The 21037-nt window shown below is 46.0% G+C and overlaps 1 protein-coding gene and 1 long non-coding RNA gene across 2 annotated transcripts in view; one reads left to right on the top strand and one right to left on the bottom strand.

Moving 5' to 3' along the window:
- The window catches only part of LOC144340512 (uncharacterized), a 46416-nt gene extending 35178 nt beyond the window's left edge, over positions 1-11238 (bottom strand). The window contains exons 1-3 of the long non-coding RNA XR_013416696.1: positions 10274-11238; positions 9605-9682; positions 8275-8471 (exon numbers count right to left, since the gene is read on the bottom strand). This is a non-coding gene — a long non-coding RNA (uncharacterized LOC144340512). The remainder of the gene's footprint in view (positions 1-8274; positions 8472-9604; positions 9683-10273) is intronic.
- Positions 1-21037, top strand: part of DDR1 (discoidin domain receptor tyrosine kinase 1) — a 112454-nt gene that overhangs the window by 51136 nt on the left and 40281 nt on the right. The window lies entirely within an intron of this gene.

The following is a 21037-nucleotide window of genomic DNA, read 5'->3' as shown; positions in this document are numbered from 1 at the left end:
CCTTTGGGGAGGGTAGTAACTAGAAGGCACAGGAGGGGGCCCCTGGCATCCTGGGAATGCTCTGTTCCTTAATCTAGGCACTGGTTGCATACATATGCTGTTGGTGAAAGTTCTTTGAGCTGTACATTTAAAAGTAATGCACTTTTCTGTATGTATGTTTTATTTATATAAAAACTTTTTTTTAAAAGACGGAAGTGGTTGGGCGCAGTGGCTCACACCTGTGATCCCAGCACTTTGGGAGGCCAAGGCAGATGGATCACCTGAGGTCAGGAGTTCGAGACCAGCCTGACAAACATGACAAAACCCCATCTCTACTAAAAATACAAAAATTAGCCAGGTGTGGTGGTGCATGCCTGTAATCCCAGCTTCCTGGAGGCTGGGAGGTGGAGGTTGCGGTGAGTCAAGATCGTACCACTGCATTCCAGCCTGGGCTACAAAGTGAGACTCTGTCTTTAAAAAAAAAAAATAAATAAAAATAAAAAACAAGTGTGAAAAATGAGGCTGCAGAATGCAGTAAGGGAGGTGGGAATGGTCTTTTATTATCTCACTGCTCATTGTGCTCTGTGCTCTCAACATTGGATCTCTGCTGTCATTTCATCAAGGGGCAATGAGTGGGGCGTTAGTGGTGGTGCAGAATTTAAATCATGAAGGACTTTCTGCTCTTTCCTGCTTGACATCTTCCTTGACTCCATCTTCTTTTTGATCACCTTTTTATGGCTTCCTGAATTGATCTCATGGATTTTTTATATGCTGCAAAAATGTAAATGGATTAGATGATGTGATTTTTAGGATATAATTAGATGGTTAATTTTATGTGTCAATTTGAGTGTGTTGCACTATGGGTGCCCAGATTAAATAACATTTCTTGGTGTGTCTCTGAGGGTGTTTCTGGGTGAGATTAGCATTGTGGACTCAGTAGATTGTCCTCACCACTGTGGTGGGCATCATCTAATCTGCTGAAGGCCTGAACAGAACAAAAAGAGGAAAGAGAAATTCACTACTGTTTCTTCCTGCTTGTGTGCTAGAACTGGAATATCAGTCTTCTTCTCTCTTTGGACTGAGATTTGTACCATTAGCTCCCCTGGTTCCTCTAGTCCACAAGATTGTGGATACAGACTGGAATTATATCACTGGCTTTCCTGGGTCTCAGTTTGCAGATGGCAGACTGTGGGACTTTACAGCCTCCATAATCATGTGAGCCAATTCCTCATTCTATCTATCTATCTATCTATCTATCTATCTATCTATCTATCTACTTATCTATCTCTGCATCCTATCATCTACTGATTTCTCTCTCTCTCTCTTTTTTTTTTGTTTTTGAGACAAGATCGCACTCTGTTGCCTAGGCTGCAGTGCAGTAGCACAATCCTAGCTCATTGCAGCCTTGATCTCCCACGCTCAAGCAATCCTCTAGCCTCATCCTCTTGAGTAGCTAGGACTACAGGTGTGCACCACCATGCCCAGGTAATTTTTATACTTTTTGTACGGATGAGGTCTCACTATATTGCCCAGGCTGGTCTCTAACTCCTGGGCTCAAGCGATCCTCTCACCTCGGCCTCCCAAAGTGCTAGGATTACAGGCATGAGCCACTGCATGTGGCCCTTATTTCTCCTATTGGGTCTGTTTCCCTGGAGTACCCTAATACGGATGGGTTTGCGTTATTGAGAGCCTTATTTGCTGCCTCCTTCACGAGATGCTAGCTGAACTCTTGAGCATGGGTAGCGGCATTGGTAAATCTGGCAGTAAGGCCTGTGGGCTGCTCACATCAGCCAGGCAGACATTTGATCAAGTTTCAGATCTTGTTGATGTCTTTACCAGAGCCACTAAGTTTCATATGTGCCATTGTTGAAGCCAGCTGCAACTCACCTGGCAATCAGCTGGAGGAACGGGACTACTTCTATTCATTGAAGATTAAAAAGTTGGCCACATATCCTTTGCTACTTCTCCTATTGGGAGGTGGGGACCCCTTAAATCTGGGTGGCTGTGTGGCTGTTTGATTGACACAAATTGTTGGAAGTGATGTTAAGCCAGCTTCCAGCCCAGGATTCAATAGCACCTTCCACCTCTTGTTTCCTGGAGCATTATCTGGGAGCCTGAATCACCTTGTAAAAAGTTCAAAATCAGGCTGGGCATGGTGGCGTAAGCCTGTAATCCTAGCACTTTGGGAGGCTGAGGCGGGCGGATCATAAGGTCAGGAGTTTGAGACCAGCCTGGCCAACATGGTGAAATGCCGTCTCCACTAAAAATACAAAAATTAGCTGGATGTGGTGGTGCCCACCTGTAATCTCAGCTCAAGAGGCTGAGATTTGCTTGAACCCTGGAGGTGGAGGTTGCAGTGAGCCAAGATCGCACCACTGCACTCCAGCTCTGGGTGACAGACCAAGACTCTGTCTCAGGGGGAAAAAAAAAAGTTCAAATTCAGACTGGGCACAGTGGTGTGCCTCTGTAAATCCTAGCACTTTGGGAGGCTGAGGCAGGGGGATAACTTGAGGTCAGAAGTTCAAACCAGCTTGGTCAACATAGTGAGAGTCCATATCTACAAAAAAGAAAAGATTAGCTGGGAATGGTGGCTCATGCCTGTAGTCGCAGCTACTCAAGAGGCTGAGGCAGGAGGATCGCTCAAGCCCTTTAAGGTTGTAGTGAGCTATGATCACGCCACTGCACACCAGCCTAGGCAACAGAGCGAGACCCTGTGCCCCACATCCCCACAAAAGAAGAAGTTCAAATTCCCTGCCACTGCCTGCTGGAATGGCCGTGTAGGGCACTCTGGCCAACCACTAGCAGAGCCCAGCTGTCCCCACAAAGGTGACAAAAATGTGAAGGAAGCTGTCTTGAACACTCCAGACCAGCCAGCTGCCGAAGATGCCATTGAGTGACTCCAGTTAACATCAAGCAGAGTAGAATTGCTGAACTGACAGACACAATTTTTTATGTAAGGAAGTGACTGTTGTTTTAAGCCACTAGGTTTGGGATGGTTGTTGCTCAGTGATAGGTAACTGAAATAGCTGTATCTGCACCTGGACCAGAGCCTTCATGCCCAGGGTGAGTAACTTCTTGGCTCTGTAAGGCTCTATCTCCTTCAACTCACTTTGCCAGGCTATGGCTACAGCATTACCCAGCTCTTCATTCCATTACAGTTCAGCAAAGCTCCCACGCCAGGCTTGTGTAAGGGTAATTTACTGTGGAATTATTTTTCGTTTTGTTCTTGTTGCTCTATGTACATTCCCCTCACCAAGAAAGTTACTGGGCTTTTTGTTCCCAATTCTGAGGCTCTTTTTTGAGTATGGAGACGGTGGGTGGTGATGGCATTTGGATTATGTGCAAACACCTTGGCTAAGAGAGACAGAAGTGGGCTGTGGGTGTGTCTTGAGCAGAGGTTGAGATTCTCTAGGGTCTGAAAATTTGGTGCTTTCTCCCCACGAGTGGTGGAGACTCAGACCCCCCACTTCTGCCCAGAGCATTCCCAGGCTGAAGGATCGCTGGAGAATGCCCAGAGAAGCCATGGTTTCTCCCAGCTAGGGGCACAGAGGCCAGGGTCCCCAGGGAGATTCTACTATGGGTGATATGGACCTTGCTGATGTGAGGGGAAGTGCTGGGCCTGACCCAGAGGACATCCTGACCAGGACTTGACTGTAGCCTCTGAAAGCAGAGGGAACTACAGAAACAATAGTGCTTCTACGGGCTAAATGTCTCTGTCCCCCCATAATTAATATGTTGAAAACCCAACCCCCAGTGTGATGATATTTGGAGGTGGGGCCTTTTGGAGGTAATTAGGTTTAGCTGAGGTCATCAGGGTGGAGCCCCCATGTGTGATTAGTGCCCTTATAAGACGAGTTAGAGACCAGCGCTCTCTCTCTTGCCCATCGGTAGTGAGAAGGCCGCAGTCTGAGAACCAGGAAGAGAGCCCTCAGCAGACATCAAATCTACCGGTACCTGGATCTTGGACTTCCTAGTCTCCAGAACTGTGAGAAATACATATTTCTTCAGCTGGGTGTGGTGGCTCACACCTGTAATCCTAGTACAGGTTTGGGAGACCAAGGTGGCCAGATTACTTGAGCCCAGGAGTTTGACACCAGTCTGGACAACATGGTGAAAACCCCATCTCTACAAAAATACAAAAACTTACGGCTTATGCCTATAATCCCAGCACTTTGGGAGGCCAAGAAGCGCAGATCATCTGAGGTCAGGAGTTCACAACTAGCCTGGCCAACATGGTGAAACCCCATCTCTACTAAAAATACAAAGAATTAGCCGGGCATGGTGGCGGGCACTTATACTCCCAGCTATTCAGGAGGCTGAGGCAGGACAATTGCTTGAACCTGGGAGGCAGAGGTTGCAGTGTGAGCCGAGAGTGTGCCACTGCACTCCAACCTGGGTGACAGAGTGAGGCTATGTCTTAAAAAAAAAAAAAATTAGCCAGATGTGGTGGTGTGCACCTATAGTCACAGCTACTTGGGAAGCTGAGGTAGGAGGATCACCTCAGCCTGGAAGGTCGAGGATGCAGTGAGATGATATTGCAACACTGCCCCCCAGCCTGAGTGATACAGTGAGACCCTGTCTCAAAACAAACAAACAAATAAACAAACAAAAAAACAAAAAAAAAATTTGTCATTTAAGTCACCTAGTCTCTGGTATTCTGTCATAGCAGCCAGGGCGAACTAAGATGGCTATCCTGAGTACTAAGGACCTGGCCTTGCTCCCAGCTTTTCTGGTACTGCATAAGCCCCTGGTATTTTGTAATGTGTTGGAGGGAGGAGACAGCCCCATTAATGACTAGGGTTGAATTTCCTCCTAGTCTTCCAGGGTGGGACACAGAGCAGATTACATTTGATTGAGTAAAAGTAAGGAATGTGACATTTCATGCATATTTTATAGCCCCAAATGACAAAGATAATATGCTTCTCCAACCGCCTGGAACATTTTATAGCTTTCTCTTTTTTTGCATTGTAGGCTCCTGTGTCCATCAATTTATCAGCATTTTTCTTGGCAAGGATTCCCTGAAATGTCTCCAAGTCTGGAAATTTTGTTTTTATGAAAAATAGGGCATGGGACCAGAGGAGGGACTTGGTCAGAAAAACAAAGCAAAATTATTTTTGATCCATGTCCTTATTTCTTGGTTACTAAATAGCTGCCCTCTGTATGTCTTTGATTTTAATAAATTGTCCAGATACGGATTTTTAAAATTCTATATATGTTTTTTTGAGACAGGGTTTTGCTGTGTCACCCACGCTGAAGTGCAGTGGCATGATCATAGCTCACTGAAGCCTTCAACTGTTGGGCTCAAGCAATCCTCTCACCTCAGCCTGATGAGTAGCTGGGACTACGGGTGTGTGGCACCATGCCTGGCTAATTTAAAATTTTTTTTTCAGTGGAGACAAAGTCTTGCTATGTTGCCAGGCTGGTCTTGAACACCTGAGCTCCAGCCATTCTCCCACCTTGGCCTCCTAAAGTGCTGGGATTACAAGTGTGATCCACCACACCCGGGCCTAGTTTTTAAAATGATGTTTCATTTATGTAGTTCAAATAAAAATGATGTCAACAAGTACATGAGAAATATCACTCCCACCCCATCCCTACCCTCTCTTGTTCCCCCTCACATTGCCCCTGTCAGTAATCATTTTTACCATAATAGTGCCTTATTTATTCTCCCAGCGTTTCTTTATGCAAACATAAATAAAATACTTTTATTTCCTCTTTTACTACACAAAAAAAGCATGTTATATACATCTTGCTCCTTCCTTTTAAAATTGTAACTAAAGGCCGGGCGCGGTGGCTCAACCCTGTAATCCCAGCACTTTGGGAGGCCGAGATGGGCGGATCACGAGGTCAGGAGATCGAGACCATCCTGGCTAACACGGTGAAACCCCGTCTCTACTAAAAAATACAAAAAACTAGCCGGGCGCGGTGGCGGGCGCCTGTAGTCCCAACTACTCGGGAGGCTGAGGCAGGAGAATGGCGTGAACCCGGGAGGCGGAGCTTGCAGTGAGCTGAGATCCGGCCACTGCACTCCAGCCTGGGCGGCAGAGCGAGACTCCGTCTCAAAAAAAAAAAAAAAAAAAAAAAAAAAAAAAAAAAAATTGTAACTAAATATACTGGGTATCCTTCCTTATCACCACATACAGCTATTCGTCCTGCCTTTTTCATTTTGACAGCTCTATAGCATTCCACTGGTGGATCTACCAGAGCTGTGTGTTCCACCAGTCTCCTATTGCTGGGTTATTGGGCTGTTTCTGATCCGTTGTTATTACAAATAATGCCACAGTGAATAACCTTATACATAAGCAAGTTTACCTTTGTGTAGGTGAATCTATAAGATAAATTCCCAGAAGGAGGATCTCTGAGACAAAAGGTTTTTGCGTGTATCATTCTGGTAGATATTGCAGGGCTGTTCCACAGAATTGTGCCATCTGCACTGCTGCCAGTAATGCATGGGACAGTCTGTTTCCCCTCAGCCTCCTTCACACACTGTGATGTCATATTCTGGACTCTTGCCAACCAAGGAAAGATTTATGTATAAGTTCAACATGGATGCACTTATGCTAATTCTCCTTCCTGCATTTCCTTCAGAACATCCTCAGTCTTCTCATTCATTTCAGATACCTTGATTAGCTCCCATTTTTCATGACACAGGTTAGCCATGTTTGTATTTCCTTCATGATCATCACGGTTATGAAAGATTTCTTCTGGGGTTGGTAGGTTAAGTAACCGTGGTCCAGTATTGGTTATTGCAATCAAACCAGCAGCTACAGGTGGCTTGGATTGGTTTAGATGGAATTGGTCTCAAATTTAAAAGGTCACTTTGTCATTCTTTGTATCAGTGTTATTCATTTCTGTATCTTTTACAAATGTATTTATTTAATATTTAATAAGACAAATAAAATGTTAAAAATTATTTTGTCCTGGGAAAGCCTAAACTTTCCTGAACAGAAGCTGAAATATTCAAAGGACAAGAAAAGGCCTCTGGCACAGCCCTGTCTTGGACAGTTTCCCCGGCCACCCAGCAGGCTGCCTATTGTGCTGTTTGAGATGCAAATGGTCCCTTCTTATGCTGGGGAACCTTCTAGGCGTAGCAGGGGCAGTGGAAAGGCTACTTCCTCTCTCTCTTTTTTTTTTGAGATGGAATTCTCGCTCTGTTGCCAGGGTGGAGAGCAGTGGCACGATCTTGGCACACTGCAACCTCTGCCTCCCGGGTTCAAGTGATTCTCCTGCCTCAGCCTCCCAAGTAGCTGGGACTACAGGCGCGCAGCATCACACCTGGCTAATTTTTGTATTTTCAGTAGAGATGGGGTTTCACCATGTTGGCCAGGATGGTCTTAATCTCTTGATCTCATGATCTGCCCGCCTCAGCATCCCAAAGTGCTGGGATTACAGGTGTGAGCCACTGCACCCGGCCACTTCCTCTCTTTTATTGCCGACTTCTCTAGCTAGTCCCAAGACTTGTTCAACTCTTTCTTATGGATTGTTTTGCAGAATACATACACGGAAACCGTCCACAAATTCTAGCCCACCAATTAATGCTGTCAGACTGGGACCTTCGTGGAAAGCCTGCTTGAAACAAAACAATTGAAAATAAAGTGGCTTAAACAAAGTAGATATTTATTTCTCTGCTTTGTCCACGAGGTCTGAGATGAAATGTCCAGGGAAGGTGTGGAGGCTCCCTGGCATGACGGACCCAGGCTCTGTTCCTATCATCTTAGTGTGCTTCCTTCTACCCTTAAGGCGGCCTTGCAGTCTGATATGGCTTCAGGACTCTGCACTTCAGGCCCTTTGGAGTCCATGATGTTCTTTTTTTTGAGACGGAGTTTCTCTCTTGTTGCCCAAGCTGGAACACAGTGGTGTGATCTTGGCTCACTGCAACCTCTGCCTCCCAGGTTCAAGCGATTCTCCTGCCTGAGCCTCCTGAGTAGCTGGGATTACAGGCGCCTGCCACTGTGCCTGGCTAATTTCTGTATTTTTAGTAGAGACGGTGTTTCACCATGTTGGCCAGGCTGGTCTCGAACTCTTGACCTCAGGTGATCCACCTGCCTTGGCCTCCCAAAGTGCTGGGATTACAGGAGCAAGCCACCCCGCCCATCCATGATGTTCTCATTGTCAACATCCTGAGGTCTCCCAAAGGCAAGTGCTCCTTTTATTTGTGCACTCTGGAGTCCAGGTGTCAGGATACTGCTTCCTGAGGTGCAGAGGCAGCTGGTCTCCTCTGAGGCCTTGACAGCCCTTGACACGCCTGGGGCTGCGGAGCTGGGAAAGGTCTCCACCCCAGAGGGATCCACCTACCTCAGCTGCTATCCAGTCCAGGGACTCTGTCTTCTTGGCTGCCCTCAAGGCACTGGGCTCCTTTAGACACTCCCAACCACACCCTTAATCCTCTCAGGGAACTCCAGTCTCCAGCAAACAAAAGCCTGAAAAGTGTCTGCAAGGAAATTCTGAGTTCAGGTTTCTGAGGTGAAGGAGCACAAAGTCCTTTCTCCCGGCTTGGAAGTGCAGGGTGGTGCGAAGAGTGGGAGGGAGGCAGGGTTATGTGAAGAAAAAACAGAAAACACAAATTAATTTCACAATGATATGTTAACTTAAAAATCACAACTTTAGGCTGGGCAGACGGTGGCTCTTGCCTGTAATCCCTGCGCTTTGGTAGGTGGAGATGGGAGGAATGCTTGAGGCTAAGAGTTCGAGACCAGCGTGGGCAACATAGTGAGACCCTTTCTTTACCAAAAATAAATAAATAAATAAATAAAAATTAGCTAGGTGTGCTGGCACATGCCTGTAGTCCTAGCTACTCAGGAGGCTGAGGTGGATCCCAGTAGTTTGAGGCTGCAGGGAGCTATTCATTCCAACCAGGGCGACAGAGCTGTCTCTTAAAAAAAAAAAAAAAAGAAAAGAAAAATCCTAAATTTGGAAAGGAGAGCTTTATTTCTTTTAAAGAGTTACAGCTGGCTGGGCACTGTGGCTCACATCTGCAGTCCCAGCACTTTGAGAGGCTGAGGTGGGTGGATCGCTTGAGCCCAGGAGTTAAGACCAGCCTGGCAATACTGATGCAGAACTTTGCTCCTTAGTTCAGCTAAAACCGGGTTCTTGTCACATGACCAGGAAAAGTTAGGCAGGCAGACACTTTGAAGGGAGAGGAATGGAATTTATTGGGTGAAAAAGGAAAAGAAGAAAAGAAAAACCTCTCAGCAAAGCAAGAGGGGTTCCTGCCAACAGGTCTCCACTCCACAGACTGATTCCAGGCCACACACAGTAGCTGAAGAGGCCAGGCTCCTCCCCCACCACTGCACACTTGGCTTGAACTTCCCATGGCTCCACTCCATTTTCCCAGTGTGCAGGCAGGTCAGAGATTCTCCAGGGACCCTCCCCTTTATCTGCCTCCTACATCTATCGTTATCTATTTTATTTCATACACTTAAAACACTATTCTGCCAGGTGTGGTGACCTGCACCTGTAGTCCGAGCTACACAGGAAGCTGAGGCAGCAGGATCTTTTGAACTCAGGAGGTGGAGGCTGTAGTGAGCTATGATCATGACAATGCACTCCATCCTGGGCAACACAGCAAAACTTTGTCTCAAAACAAACAAACAAACAAACAAACAAACAAAAAACAAAACCCCACCATTATTCTGAGAAGTACAGCAGCTTTCACAAATTGCCACAGGGGTCTGTTTTAGGTTAGGTTCATTCAGAAGCAGATCTGGAGACAAAGATTTGAAGCAAGGAGGTTATTAGAGAGGAAATCCCCGGCATAACTGATAGTAAAGTAGACAGGAAAGGGCAGAAGCCAGCACAGGGTGCATCAATGAGCAATGAACTTAATGAACTCCTTGGCTCAATCCCACTGGGACCTTCGAGACTACTGTATAGAACATGCCTTAGAGTCATCTTCCCCTTGAGGAAGCTGCGGCATTTCTCCACCAAATCCTATCTCATTTGAGGGCTGCCCCCAGGGCACTGACATTTCTAGCCTGCCCTACCCATGGGTAGTGCTCCTGTAACCAGGGTAAGTCCTCAACAGTGTCAGGGGCTTACAGGCGGAGCCATTCTCAATGGCAACCTTAGAGGACACGTGGGTAGGGCACAAAGCTTGGCTACAAGGCCTGCAGCACTAAAAGGTTAGGAACGCCTCAGAGCTGCCCCTTTTAGGATGGACCCACTCAGCTCCCTGGTTCCCACTCCCTGACATCTGCTTTCTGTCTACTGCTCAGTGTCTCCAGTGGATTCACAAAACTGCCATTCTCCCTTTCCACCTCAGTTCATTACCAAGAACAACCCTGGATTTTCCCACCTTAATCAGGCTGCTCCGGCCTCTGCCCACAGCCCTCCGGATGGCTGGTTTATGTGTGACCCTGCCACCCTTAGCCCCCACCAGCAGGGGATGTCAGCTTTCTTTCAGGGAAGAACACAGACTCCTTATGAGAGACTACGATGAGACAATTTTGTAAACTAAAAATAAAATCCTAAGCCCCTCAGTTGACTGAATGGACCCCCTCTTGGCCAAGGGGACGCCAGAGAAACCTTAAACACCGAGTTCCCAGCCAGGAGAGGACGAAAGGTCAGATACGCCTCCTCATACCTCCTCCCTTTTGTGGTTTAGACAACCACTGACCAGCATTAATAAACCAGAGATCATAAGACTGACAGAACAAACTATTTGAGCCAATAAAAGACCAAACTATAAACAAGACCAAACGCCGTGGCGGGTCAGGGTGAAGTCACACACCTCTGCACTTAAAGAAAAAACTCTGTTCTGCCACAAGGTTTTAATTTCTCTGTAGCAGCCAAACAAACACTGGCCTTGAGATAAGCAAGACTAAAACAACTTGCAGATCATCCATCAGCCAAAACTACAGCTTGGATTGAACACAAGACTGATTTCAGTAACCTTCTCCTGATAAGAAGACTACTGACTGTGGACTGGTTCTGGCTGGTTTACAGATGCTGCATACTTGAGTTCTGTTGTGTCCTGAAAAGACCTTTTGATGTATAAGACCTAATTGTAATACATTTAAATGCTAAGTCTCCACCCTAAGGTGCACATGGGTCATATGCAACATACTAGTTTATTCAGTATATGTACTTCAGGACCACTTTCATGAATATTCATAGCTCCTTCTGTAACCTGTTTAATATGTATACTTCGCAAACCAAGTCAGCTTAAATTCCTGTCTTAGTCTTTTCCTTATCTCAAAGTTCCTTCTCTAGGCTCTGCCAGAGTGAGAGGTCAAGCCGGCTGTGCTTCCGGGTCGGGTGGGGACTTGGAGAACTTTTCTGTCTAGCTAAAGGATTGTAAACACACCAATCAGCACTCTGTGTCTAGCTAAAAGTTTGTAAACGCACCAATCAGCACTCTGTAAAAACACACCAATCAGTGTTCTGTATCTAGCTAAAGGTTTGTAAACGCACCAATCAGCACTCTGCAAAACACACCAATCAGCACTCTGTAAAATGCACCAATCAGTGCTGTGTAAAATGGGCCAATCAGCAGGATGTGGGTGGGGCCAAATACGGCAATAAAAGCTGGAGCCCTCTAGCTGGCAGCAGCAACTTGGTGGGTTATCGTTTGCCAGTGGGGGTTTTGTTCTTTTGTTCTTCACAATAAATCTTGCTGCTGCTCATCCTTAAGGTTCTCACTATCTTTATGAGCTGTAGTTGTCACTGTGAAGGTCTACAGCTTTACTTCTGGAGTTAGCGAGACCAGGAACCCAGTGAGGGGAACAAACAACTCCGGACGCGAGGCCATGAAACCACCGGGAGGAACAAACAAGTCCGGACATGCTACCTTTAAAAGCTGTAACGCTCACTGTGAAGGTCTGGGGCTTCACTTCTGAAGTCAGCGAGACCCTGAACCGACCGGCAGGAAGAAACAACTCCAGACACGCATTTTTATAGAGCTGTAAGACTCACTAGGAGGGTCCGATGGTTTCAGTCTTGAGGTCAGTGAGACCGAGAACCCACGGGAAATAACCAGTTCCGGACGCAAGAGGCTATGCTTCCCACTAGTCAGAATGGCACATTGTAGGCTGTAACTCTTTATTTTTATTTTATTTTTAAATTTATTGCTGAGACACAGCCTCACTGTCACCCAGGCTGGAGTGCAGTGGTGCAGAGGCTGCTCACTGCAGCCTCGACTCCCCGGGCTCAGGTGATTCTCCAATCTCAACCTTTCATGTTGGGACCACATGTGTGCGCCACTGGGCCCAGCTAACTTTCATAATTTTTATGGCGATGGTTTCACCATATCGATGCAGGAGGTAGATAAGGGGAAGAATCCCCAGAGACTCTTCTGACTTGCCTGTGTACTTGAGAGAAGAGGGTGGAGCCATGGGAAGTTCGTGCCATGTGCAGTTGGGGAGGAGCTTGGCCTTTTCAGTTCCTGTGTGTGGCCTGGAATCAAACTGGGTACGTGGGGGGACGTGGGAGGACGTGGGAGGACATGGCGGAGGGGGCGGGCTGCTGGCAGGAACCCTTGCTTTGCTGAGAGTTTTTTTTTTTTCTTTTTTCACTCAATAAATTCTGTTACCCTCACCCTTCCATGTGTCTGCGTTCCTAGCTTTTCTTGGTCGTATGACAAGAACCTGGTTTTAGCTGAACTAAGGAACAAAGTTCTGCATCAGTAGGATTCAAAAGAAATTCTGTTGAAATATGATTTTAGGTGTAGACTAGTTGGGCGTCTCTGAGCCCCAGATCCCACAGCTCTGCTGAGATGCCTGTCCAAAAGCTCAGGGAGCATGTCTAGGTGTCCAGAGAGGCAAGTGGAGGCAGGAAGAAGAGACCAAATTTCAGTCAGGCTGCCGGTGGTAAGCCTCAGGAAACTCTTTTATCAAAACCTGGAAAAGCCAAAGGTGGGCCCGAGAGGGAAGAAAGAGACAGAGATGGGAAGAAGATGGAAGTAGGACACAGATTGGGAAGAAAAAAGAGCAAGAGAAAGTGGAGAGGGAGCAGCAGTGCTCTGGGAAGAAAGCGTTGAAGGGGTGGGGCACATCTGGAAGCCTCTGTGATGATTTGGGGAAGGCTGGTTTTCTAGTTCCTTGGCCTGGGCCCATGCAGGTTACCTTTCTACCTGTTCTGCCCAGGGAGTTCCTGCCAGTCCCCAGCCTCCTGCCCTTCTCCCTTATATGCTTGGAGTGTGTGGAATGCTGCTCACCACTCTGAGGCAGCGGGAGACTGAGATAACTCCCTCCCTGGAATGTAGGGAATTTGGTGTGCTGGAAAGAGAAGGAGAGAGAATGCACCTTGCAGCAGCACAGACGGGTTCTGGATGGGCTCCATCTCGGAAAGAGAGGAACAAGAGGGTTGGGGAAGGGGTGGCTGCTGGTCTCAGTGAAGGGTACGCGAGGCCCTAGCGTGTCTTCGCATTTGCGCCGCCTGCTTCCCAGAAGACTCGGCACATGGGGGAAGTGGTGCCAAGGGCACACCCACCAGTCACACTGTGGAGCTGGGACACCTGGGGCAGGATATTCAGTAGTCAGCCTGGGGACCTCCAAAGATGCTTTCCCATTCTTTAGCCTGTCAGCCTTGGTGGGGACATCACTTTCCTCCTCATTCGTCAATGGGGAGATTCAAGACAACATCCCTGAGCTGAAGGAAGCGCAGCCTCACCTCCTCCTCCCACCCCTCACCTCCTAAGCTCCCCATCAGAGGTGTCTGGGGTGTGGAACATGGGGAGGCAAGGATGACAGCTCACCTGGCTCAGGCTTCAGCGCTCAGCCCCTCTTATTCCTTCTAGCAAGAGCTTCTTGCAAATACCTCAATTTTTTTTTTTGTCTTCTGCAGCTGTTGCTCAAACTGTCAACTTGTTGAGACCATGAATATTGGTTATAAGAATTTGTCGACCTTTTTAAAAAGTAAAAATGATGTTTGTCCACTTAAAGTTTTAAATTCTGTTTTTCATTGGAGTCTTTTTTTTTTTTTGAGACAGAGTCACCCTCTGTTGATATGGCTCCGATGAGTGGAGGAACACCAGGGCTCTTGTCTCACGTCAAATTAGATAAGATGACACGAACACGCGTGGAGTGGTTTTAAGGAGCGGAGAGTTTAATAGGCAAGAAAGAAGGGAGAAGAAAGAAAGAAGAAACTCCCTTGTACAGGGACAGAGGGAGGGGGTCTCCAAAGCCAAGAGAGGGAACTCCACACTTAGGTAATACAAGCCAGCTATATTTGATAGGTGGAGGAGGCAGTGTCTGATTTGCATAGGGCTCAGGGGATTGGTTTGACCAGGCGGTGTCATTCACTTAGCCGGGCAAAAAAACTGGCCCTCCCACCCTAGCCTTTTAATATGCAAATACAGGGCTGCCCGATGTTCCACACACGTGGGGATATATGGGGGCGGCCATGCTGCCAGGCACATGTAGGGGCAAGGGCAAGAGGACAACGGTGGGAATAGCCCTGTTGGGTGAACCCAGTTTCTAACAGCTGGCATTTGCATATCAAAGGTTGCTGGCCCAAGTCTAAGAGCCAGGGCTTTCATTCTAGAAAAGAGCTGTGAAAAATTTTCCATGGACCCCTTTTTTCTCTCTATCTGCCTAAAATAATTTCTTAATAACTCCTACTTCACTGTAGCCCAGGTTGAAGTGCAGTGTGGCACAATCTTGGCTCATTGCAACCTCCGCCTCCTGGGTCCAGCAATTTTCCCGCCTTAGCCTCCCAAACAGTGGGACTACAGGTGTCTGCCACCAAGCCTGGCCAGTTTTTTGCATTTTAGTAGAGAGGAGTCTCACCACGTTGGCCAGGCTGGTCTTGAGCTCCTGAACTCAAAGGATCCACCAGCCTTGGTCTCCCAAAGTGCTGGGATTACAAGCATGAGCCGCTGCGCCTGGCCTTTTATGGGAGATTAATGACTGATTTTACCCACCAACCTGGCGATCATGAACCAGCCATCCATAACCTTGTTGATCTAGCTCAACCCATTATATAAAACTGTGCTTGGATTGTATGGAATGCTACACACTTCCAATTAAAGATATTTAGAGCTGGGCCTGGTGGGTCACACATGTAATCACAGCACTTTGGGAGGCCGAGGAGGGAGGATCTTTTGAACCCGGGAGTTCCAGACTTGCCTGGGCAACATAGAACCCATTTCTTTCCTTTTTTTTTTTTTGAGATGGAGTTTTGCTCTTGTTGCCCAGGCTGGAGTGCAATGGCACAGTCTCAGCTCACTGCAACCTCCGCCTTCGGGGTTCAAGCGATTCTTCTGCCTCAGCCTCCAGAGTAGCTGGGATTACAGGCACGCACCACCATGCCTGGCTAAGTTTTTGTATTTTTAGTGGAGATAGGGTTTTACCATGTTGGCCAGGCTGGTCTCGAACTCCTGACTCAGGTGATCTGCCCCCCTCGGCCTCCCAAAGCGCTGGGATTACAGGCGTGAGCAAACACCCCGGGCGGGGGTGGGTGGGGGAGCCCATTTCTATTAAAAAAAAAAAAAAGGCCAGGTGTGGTGGCTCACGCCTGTAATTCTAGCACTTTGGGAGGCCAAAGCAGGTGGATCACCTGAGATCAGGAGTTCAAGACCAGCCTGCCCAACATTGTGAAACCCTGTCTGCACTAAAAATAACAAGAAATTGGCTGGGCATGGTGGCGCGTGCCTTTAATACCAGGTACTCGGGAGGCTGAGGCAGGAGAATCACTTGAACCCAGGAGGTAGAGGTTGCAGTGAGCCAAGATCGTGCCACTGTACTCCATCCTGGGTGACAGAGGGAGACTCCATCTCCAAAAAAAAAAAAAAAAAGAGAGAGAGAGAGAGAAAGTAAAATTTGTACTTCAATTCAGAGATTTTAAGCAACATACATTTGACTTTGTGGCAGTGATCACTATTGTACAATAGTTACTCAAACCCGGGAGGCAGAGGCTGCAGTGAGCCAAGATAGCTCCACTGCACTCCAGCCTGGGTGACAAGAGCGAGAGTCTGTCTCAAAAAAACAAAGTTACTCATTTGTTCTGCAGAATCCATTTATTGCTGTGCTCACAGTAAAGTAAGCACCAAGATGGCAAAGCTGTTTGATGAAAAGCCAGGCGTATTCACACACACAACTGAGAAAGTTCTGGAAATAGGAGAAAACATCTTTAAGGCATATAGGCTAAACTTATATAAATATTGTTAGTGTTTGCCAAAACAGGGATAATCTAGTAAAATCAGAGATACAAAGCCAGAACAGAGAATTGATAAGTCAAAAATTGTTAAGAATGTACACTGGTTGGGTGCGGTGGCTCATGCCTGTAATACTAGCACTTTGGGGAGGCTGAGGCAGGCAGATCGCCTGAGCTCAGGAGTTCAAGACCAGCCTGGGCAACCCTTTCACTACTGAAAATACAAAAAAAAAAAAAAAAATAGCTGGGCATGGTGGTGCGCGCCTGTGGTCCCAGTTACCCTGGAGGCTGATGTGGAAGGATCGCTTGAGCCCAGAGTGTGGGGTGGGGGTCGGGAGGCGGAGGTTGCGGTGAGTCTGGATTGCACCACCGCACTCCAGCCTGGGTGACAGAGCGAGACCCTGTCTCAAAAAAAAAGTGTATCAAAAGGCCTAGGAGTTTGTTTCTCCAGGTAAATCTGCCCTCCCTCATCTCTAACCTTTGTGAAATCACCCAAATGGAGACATCACGGCAAGGCCCTGACAAGGAAATGACAGGAGTGTAGGTGGATAAGGGACTGGAATACTGCAGCACAATTCTAACACTAATCCCAGGTTTCAGTCCCAATGAGATTGCCTTCACTTCCGCCGCCAGCCACAAGTGTGGAGGCCCCCAGGCTACTCGCTCCTCTGATCAACTGGCTACAAATCTGGGGGGTATCCACAACCCCCTTGGGTTTGATAATTTGCTAGAACAACTTACAAACTCAGGAGAATGTTATGATTATAGGCTTGTTACAAAGGATACAAATCAGGAGGACTGGACTAATGAAGACACAGGTAAGGCCGGTCTCCCATGCAGAGCTTCTGTGTCATCTCTCTGTGAATTAGGCCGTGTCACCCTCCTGGCACATGGATGTGTTCACCAACCAGGAAGTTCCACCAAACTTTGGTGTCCAGAGTTTTCATTAAATAGGCACAATTGGTCGACTCATTTGCCACAGAATTGAATGCAATCTCTAGTCCTCCTACCCTCCGTGGAGGTTGGGTTGACTCTAAGGCCCAATCCTTTTATCATGTGATCTTTCTGATGACCAACCTCCCATCCTGAGTTCTCTCTCAGCATAAGCCCAGGTGTGATCCAAGGGACTCATGAATAACAAAGATACTCATATTGCTCAGGAAATTCCAAGGATTTAGTTTCCCTCCTAGGAACCAGGGACAAAGGGCAGTCAAATTCTTTATTGTATCACAGAGACACAATAATATAATATGCCACAACAGAAGAGAGGTGAGGAATGTTGCCATGCTTTGAGAAGCCTATCACAAGAGCTTTAAGGAATTCACACTTAAATATTAATAGGTACATAGGTTTCATAATGAAAGAAATCAACCAAGTACAGTCTTTTCTTATTATGTCATCTAGTTATTGCAGGAATTGAAAAATGGATGTAATAAAGCCTAGAATGCAATAAAGGAATTGGCATTCAAGTAGATGAGAGAGGTTGGGGAATATGTCAAGACGCAAACGTGAAAGAGCTGTCACGGTTTACTTACTTTGCAATCTCTGAGGATGGAACAGGATCAAAGATGGAGCCAGGAAGCACAGAGTTTTCTTCTTCCCTAATCTCATCCCTTGTTTTCATTTTGCACTTTTAAAAATTTCCACATTTATATTCATATGGAATTGATTTTCAGAATATAGAGATAATTCTAATCATTATTGTTTTTCAAATGGTTAGCCAGTTGAACCAATACCATTTATCATAATCAAGATGATCATATGGTTTATTTTCTTTGGCTTACAGAGATGATAAATTTGAATATATTTTAAAATATAAAACTATCTTTAAAATTTGAATATATTTGAATATGATACATTTGAATACATTTTAAAATATAGAGTTATCTTTGTACTCCTGGTTAGTCATGGTGCATTTTTTTTAATACTTCATATTAAATTTTTACCTTCTGGATTGAGACACTGGAATTCTTAAAAGTTCTTTCAGAAATTCTTCCTATATTCAGTATGCCACCAGGAAACCTCTTATAACTAACCTTACAGAATATACTTTTTTCTTTGTACTTTGTCCAATATCAAAGGAAACCTCCAAGTTCCAAGTAGGTCAGTCTACTAATACCCACAAATGAATTCTGATGAAATCATTACACAATAAACAATAACTGTTGCTTATTACGTGCTTACTCTGTACTAGGCAGGACTAAGATAAGTATTTAAAGTTTTAAGATTATTCTTAATTTCTTATCAAAAGTATACTGGTTTACAAAGTAATGAATAAAATAAATCTTTTTTTTTTTGAGACAGAGTCTTGCTTTGTCGCCCAGGCTAGAGTGCAGTGGCATGATCTTGGCTCACTGCAAGCTCCGCCTCCTGAGTTCATGCCAGTCTCCTGCCTCAGCCTCTGAGTATCTGGGACTACAGGCGCCCGCCACCACGCCCGGCTAATTTTTTGCATTTTTTAGTAGAGAATGGGGTTTCACCGTGTTAGCCAGGATGGTCTCGATCTCTTGACCTCGTGATCCACCCGCCTCAGCCTCCCAAAGTGCTGGGATTACAGGCATGAGCCACCGCGCCCGGCCAAATAAATCTTAAACAATATCCCTATAATAATGACAATGGTGAACTTCTTATGTCTCTTTTAAAAAACTCTGCTTATGATGACAATTTCAAACATACACAAAAGCTGTGAGTATATAGTGAGTCTTGCTGTATACATCACAAAGTTTTAAAACCTGTCAAAAGTTGACCATACTCACTTAATCTACTCCTACCAGTTTTTCAGCTGGAGATCTTTTAAAGCAAATTCTACACATTGTACCATATTGTAGCAGGACCAGCCGCAGACAAAACTCCTCAGACACCGGATTAAAGAAGGAAGAGGTTTTTTATTCGGCCGGGAGCGTTGGCAGACTCGCGTCTTAAGAGCCGAGCTCCCCGAGAAAGAAATACTAGGCCTTTTTAAAGGCTTATAACTTTAAGGGGTCCACGTGAAGGGGTCATGATAAATCGAGCAAGCATGGGAAACGTGACTGGGGGCTACATGCATCAGCTAACAGAACAAAAAGTTTTACAATGCTTTTTTCATACAGTGTCTGGAATTTACAGATAACACAAGTAGTTTAGGCAAGGGGTTGATGTTATTATTATTACTTTGTTTAACTCCTAGGGCTGGGTGGTGGTGCCAAGGTTGTCTGGCTATTTATCTTATTTTTGTTTCTCTCTGTCTTGTGAACTAGGCAAGGTGGGGGGAGGAAGGCAGCAGGAGTAGTAGTGGTCTCCTTCCTTAATATCATCCATAAATTATTTTGCATTACATCCCATTCTTATTGAGTCCCTGCAAGCTGAGAGCAGAGTGCCAAAGCACAATTCACTGTAAGAGATTCTATGAAGGATTAAAACAGTCCAAATTCACAGTACTGCAAATGTCTGTAATTGCATAATCTGCAAAGTATATTCTTCAAGAAATCTTCTGTGCACTTGGTTTCCCTTAATTGAGTTTTTTTTTTCATCTTCAGACCAGATTAACTGATAAGAACTGACAGGCAGGGGAGAGAGGCGATGTTTAAGGTTATATATTATGGCAAAAAATTACAAGTGTAAATTGTGCTTGTTTCTGATTAAGAGAGGTCCATTAATCAGAAAGCAGTCTTGGCATCCTCATAGAAAAATCACATAGCTTAACAAGAATTCATGACACCAAATTGCTGCACAGGCAGGTAGCGTGAGTTCTTGGCAGGATCCTTTCAGCTGAGCTGTTTTCCACTAGAATGGTATCTGATATGGTTTTGCTGTGTCTCCACCCAAATCTCATCTTGAATTGTAGTTCCTTAATCCCCAGGTGTCATGAGAGGGACCTGGTGGGAGGTAACTGAATCATGGGGGGCAGGTTTTTCCCATGCTATTCTTGTGATAGTGAATAAGTCTCATGAAATCTCATGGTTTTATAAAGGGCAGTTCTCCTGCACACGCTCTTGCCTGCTGCCATGTAAGACATGCCTTTGCTCCTCCTTTGTCTTCTGCCATGATTTTGAGGGCCTCCCCAGCCATGTGGAACTGTGAATGCATTAAACCTCTTTTTCTTTATAAATTACCCAGTGTCAGGTATTTCTTCACAGCAGTATGAAAATGGACTAATACAGCTGGGTGCAGTGGCTCATGCCTGTAATCCCAGTACTTTGAGAGGCTGAGACAAGTGGATCATTTGAGGCCAGGAGTTCAAGATCAGCCTGGTCAATATGGTGAAACCCCGTCACTACTTAAAAAAAAAAGGGCCGGGCGTGGTGGCTCATTCTTACAATCCCAGCACTTTGGGAGGCCAATGTGGGCAGATCATGAGGTCAGGAGATCGAGACCATCCTGGCCAACATGGTGAAACCCCGTCTCTACTAAAACTACAAAAAATTAGCTGGGCATAGTGGCGGGCACCTGTAGTCCCAGCTACTCTGGAGGCTGAGGCAGGAGAATGGCATGAACCCAGGAGGCGGAGCTTGCAGTGAGCCAAGATCGCATCACTGCACTCCAGCCTGGGTGACAGAGCGAGACTCCACCTCAAAAAAAAAAAAAAAAAAAAAAAAAAAAAAAAAAAAAAAAACTAGCCCTGCATGGTGGTGGGTGCCTGTAATCCCAGCTACTTGGGAGGCTGAGGAAGGAGAATTGCTTGAACCTGGGAAGTGGAGGTTGCAGTGAGCCAAGATTGTGCCACTGCACTCCAGCCTGGGCGACAGAGCAAGACCATCTCAAAAAAAAAAAAAAAAAAAAAAAAAGAAAGAAAGAAAAAGAAAATGGATTAATACAGTAAATTTGTACCAGTAAAATGGGGTACTGCTATAAAGACACCTGAAAATGTGAAAATGGGTAACAGGCAGAAGTTAGAAGTTTAGAGGGCTCAGAAGAAGACAAAAAAATGTGGGAAAGTTTGGAACTTCCTCAAGACTTGGAGGGCCCAGAAGACGGAAAATGTGGGAAA

Source organism: Macaca mulatta, chromosome 4 (assembly GCF_049350105.2).
Source record: "Macaca mulatta isolate MMU2019108-1 chromosome 4, T2T-MMU8v2.0, whole genome shotgun sequence".
Lineage (NCBI taxonomy): Eukaryota > Metazoa > Chordata > Mammalia > Primates > Cercopithecidae > Macaca > Macaca mulatta.
The sequence above is the reverse complement of the archived record's forward strand: the minus strand, read 5'-3'. Positions and strand labels throughout refer to the sequence as shown.